This window comes from Antechinus flavipes, chromosome 3 (genome assembly GCF_016432865.1).
Source record: "Antechinus flavipes isolate AdamAnt ecotype Samford, QLD, Australia chromosome 3, AdamAnt_v2, whole genome shotgun sequence".
Taxonomy (NCBI): Eukaryota; Metazoa; Chordata; class Mammalia; order Dasyuromorphia; family Dasyuridae; genus Antechinus; species Antechinus flavipes.
Window position 1 is genome coordinate 232,195,712 of NC_067400.1, and position 4,910 is coordinate 232,200,621.

General features: G+C 37.5%; 1 long non-coding RNA gene across 1 annotated transcript; it reads left to right on the top strand.

The window, feature by feature from the left end:
- The first annotated feature begins 2,941 nt into the window (after window positions 1–2,941).
- LOC127553721 (uncharacterized) lies at window positions 2,942–3,973 on the top strand. Its single transcript, XR_007951812.1, has 2 exons — window positions 2,942–3,065; window positions 3,562–3,973. It is a non-coding gene; the product is annotated as an uncharacterized LOC127553721 (long non-coding RNA).
- Window positions 3,974–4,910: the final 937 nt, after the last annotated feature.

The following is a 4,910-nucleotide window of genomic DNA, read 5'->3' on the forward strand; positions in this document are numbered from 1 at the left end:
GGGGATAAGTGGGGGCGGAAAAGAGGGGTCCAAGAAGGACTTTTACTTTCTCCTGAAAAGCTGCTGTGCCAGACTGGATTTGTTTTCCTGATTACTTTGTCACTGAAGTGATGTCACTGAAATGTCTACCATGGTGCCATTTCTTCATGGCTCTCACACCTATTCTTTTGTCTTTTTCTCCCTTATTTCCTCTAACATGTCCCTCTACTGCCATCCTCATTAATGAATGATATTCCGAAATTCACCCAGGTTGCCTTCTCTAGATGAAATGCCTAGTTTTCCTGTGTGTTACTGCAAGTTTACCATACCTTGATGATAAAATAAACATCTACTAGACTTTCTTCCCTAAAAACTACCCCCTTTTATCTCAATGTCTTTAGTTTTCTTTTCAGTGTTTGCAAATATCTTTTTTCCCCCCCCAAGGAAGTTAAATAACACAGTTTGTTGGGGATGCATGCAAAGTGATGATTTGCTGATAGCAGAGGCAGAGGAGATTAGTGACATATCTTCTCTCAAAATTCTCCCTAGGTCTGATTGACTCTTTATTGAAAACTGACACTTTACCTTTTGCCCAAGTGATTGGAATGGCTCCAAGATTTTTTTTAAAAGTCTTTAGATGTATTTTAGAAAGACAACCCAGAAGATGAGCCTAAGATAAAAGGAAGATTGATGTGTATTTCAAGAAATAGTATCATTTGGCCCTGGGATTTAATATTAAAGGAAGTTTAGCAAGAGAAAGAGAAAGGAAAGAGAAAGGGAGGGAACATATCTGAAAGATGAGTTGGGTGGTAAAAAAAAATTCTTAAGACATTTTCTATGCTATTTATTAAGTCACAGAAGGTACTAATTACTCATAAATTGTAGTTCTATATCTAAAGACAGGACATCGAGTTTTAGAAAGTTGTTTAATGATGTTACTTAAGAAAGGTATTGTTCTTCAATTACTGCCTCAGCAATATTATTATCTTGGAATTAAAGCTCTGGTAATATATAATTCTTTGATGCTTTGTATTTGAGACATTACACTCAATGTAATTGTACAGAGTGAAAATATTTAAACTCCCACTCTAAAAACACAATCCACATATTCCTAAAAGGGAATTTAAAAGAACTGGAAAAATGTTTAAATTGGAAGATTTAAATATCATTTTTCTTTTGTCTTGATCCTCAATTTTTTGCAGTGGTATCCCAAACAAGAACAATGGCCAAGTCAAATCCCGGCATTTTTATTTAAAGTGGCTTATTCTTCTTGGAGTTCTAATCTAATAGATCAAATTATATGCCTCCCAAAATATTGAAGCCTGCTGCCTTCTCCTTTGCTCATGCTAGCCCCCACAATACTTTCTGCCTCATATACTATAATATATATACATATATGCACATATAAATATACTATATATGCATATGTGTCTATTGTTGTTAAGTCACTTTCAGTTATGTCCAATTCTTCTTGACCCCCATTTGGAGGCTTTCTTAGTATAGATACTGAAGTGGTTTGCCATTTCCTTCTCTAGCTTATCTTACAGATGAAGAAATGGAAAGCAAACAGGTTTAAGTTGCTTGTTTGGGGGTAGATGGTGTATCCAATAGAGTGCTGAGCCTGCAATCAGGAATACTCCTCTTCTGAATTCAGACATTTCCTACCTGTGTGATACAGAGCAAGTCACTTTAGCCTGTTGGCCTTAGTTTCTTCATCAGGAAAATGGGCTAGAAAAGGAAATGACAAACCACTCTAGTGTCTCAGCTAAGAAAATTCCAAAGGGATAATGAAGAGTCACACATGATTGAATAACAAACAAAATGAATGCTTTATTTTGTTGATGTATGATGATGTTTGCAGAAATTTTTTTCTTTAATCATCATTCTCAGGGTCCTTCAATAGATTGTAAACTCCTTGAAGTCAAGGACTGAAACATTATTTGTATTCTTTATATAATACAATAGTGTTTTGTATATTGTAGATATACAATGAATATTTGTTGAATAAATTAACAAGTAGCCCTGTTTTATCAAATAAAATATAAAGTTAACTGGTAATTAATTAAAGGTGAAAATAACCCTTCCTCCACCACTACTAAATTTTAGCACATTATAGGAAAATCATTTTACCCCCAGCTGAATTGAGCAATTTGGTGAACTTGGTCTCCTGCCTCCAAGAAATGCTTTTATCCGATACAAGTCAATCTAACCTATTAGTCTGGCTCCAAGTGAATCTTGAGCTTCTTTCTCGGCTCAATGCAGAAGTTATCTTATAAGGCTGACTGCATTCACTTGCTACTCAACTTGCATTTAACTTATCTTTCTATTTGTATCTCCTCCTCCAATATCCTTGTAGTCTTCTTGAAAACAGGGCATTATTTTGAATCCCTAAGAATCAAAAGTTTTTGTATACAGCCCGCACTTTAAATGACAATTGTTTGAAATGTTAGGGTTTTCAATGCTGAATCAATTGAAAACTGATTTGTAATTATACCTTGGTCTAATTCTTCATGTTGTCAATTAGGTGGAGATAGAAAATGAATTTTTCTACTAGAAATTTCATTAATTTCACGAATCATGGTGACGACCTTCCTCCTCTCCTTCCCTCCTCCCCCTTCCCCTTCGTCTCTATTGCACTTGAATTGTGTAGAATTCATACTTCTTAGAATCCTCTCGCTGGAGCTTCTTCAGTCATAATTCTTGTGCTGGAGAAGATGGGAATGAATTTCCAATTTCATACCTACCTGGCTAGCTTCGCAGGAGTGAATATTTCCTATCGGTGAAATAATTCCGGGCCTTGTGAATTAGATATTCAAACCAAGTTCCTATAGAGACACCAGTGTGACAGTCAAGAAGTGACCTAACAGGAGCTGTCAGACTTTGATTCATTGTCTTCCTCTACCAGTTGTATTTTTTTGCCTCGAGCATGCGCAGCTATAATTTCCTTTCCCTTTCCCCAGCATCCCTTAGCGCTCTTCCCCTTTCTCACCCGGTTCCCCGAATTGAGAAACAGCAAGTATTTGCTCGGGTAACGTTAACGCGCGAGTGACTGCTTTACTTTGAGTCCTTAAGTTTAACTCTGTGAGGTGTGTGGGTATGTGTGTGTCGAGGGGAAGGGGGAGGAGTTGGGGGAGAGAGAGAAAAAAGAGAGGAAATGAGTGGGACTTCCAGTTTTTTAACTGCTGCGGAAATAATCACAAATGTAGTATTTAATCGGAATGGGGCGAAGATGGGGGTGAAAAGGCAGATAGTGGAGTTATTATATGCACTTGTACAGATACAATATAGAAACATCTTCACACATGGACGTGCATACCCTTTAAATTTTTTTGAAATCCGTCCTTGCGAATAACACTTCTCCCGCGATATAGATGCTCTGAATTTTGCCCCCAAAGTCGAACCCAGGTGCATAATTCTTGAACTAGTATCTGCCCGCACGGAGGAGGCTTCCTGCCCTAGATCTGGAATGTCCCGAACGCACCAGCGTGGGTGGTCCCGGGTTTGGCAGGAGGAGGGAGAAGGCATGGGAGAGGGACTGGAGATTCAGACTTGCTTGACAGGAATTCTCTTCTTTGGCTACAGGATCCTCTTGCGGCTGGATTGAGAAATTATTTTCTGGATCTCTTGGCAGCCTTGTTTCTCATTGCTCCCGGAGTGGAGGATGAAAGAAGGGCATCCCCAGCTTCCCATTATCAATTTGTCGCTTATCTTGTGGACAAAGGGTCACTGTTTTCTGCAGCTTTCTGAACAGTGACATTTTTTAATAGCAGAACCATCAGTCGGGGTACCGTATTGATGAGAGTCTGGCAGAGTGCCTGGTGCCTAATACAGGGCTGCTCAGCCCGGAGTACTCAATATTGGAAATAATAATTGATGATGATGAATGGTGATTGCAGGTTAGGGGATAATGATGTGAATCATGCAGTCAAAACTAGCTCAAAAAACAGGATGAACTATTTGAAGTGAGCCAAAGAATAAACACTTAATATTTATATCTCTTCCTTCTAATTTCATTCATACTCAAGGCACAAATATTACTAGTAGGAGCAGGTATTATTATTCATATCACATTTCACAATTATTGTGTAAAACCTGGGATTGGAAACTACTGACTCTCCCTACCCTAGTTTAAGATAAAACATAGATGAAATAAGTGATTGTTTCATGGGAAGACATAGGAGATGAACAGCTTTACAACTAGAGATCTCAAATATTTACTACAACTCTCTCATTTTACTGATAAGGACATTGAGGCTGAGGAAACACTCACAGGGTACAAATAGCAGAGTCAAATTAGAGGGCAGGGCAACATACTGAGAGGCACAGGGAAGAAAATCAACCTTCCCTAAAATGTATTTTCTTTGTTGAACCTGAAATTGTGCCCATAGAGGCTCATTCTTTAAAATTTAAATCTTCAGGTAAAAAATTTTAAAATGTAAATGAACCAGGGAGAAGATAATAGTGAAAATAAGTTCACAAGTTGATTTTCCTCCATGAGGAACAAGGATTGCAATGGCAGCAGGAGGATCCTAGGAGATACTGCACTGAAATAGAAAGTAAGGGGGCAAAAAGTAACATAGAATGTGGCCAATTTTGCCTAGGATTATCTATAATGTATTTAACAAATCAGTAGATTATTGAATAAAACAAATTTCATGGAAGTCATAGAAGAAATAGGTCAGGGGGAAGTATACATTTAAATATCTGCATTATTTGGGGCACATGATTTGTCATTCAAATCTCAGGGGTTGATGAATTTATATTTGCTGATTGTATTTTTAAGAGATATACACTTTATACATGGGATTTAGTTTAAGATAAATCATGTAGCTAAATCCAAAAACAGAAAAACAATGGGGGAATATTCTTTACTTTTTTTTTTAATCTGTAGAAAACATTGGGAGCTCTACATCTGTAGAGCACTATAGGAG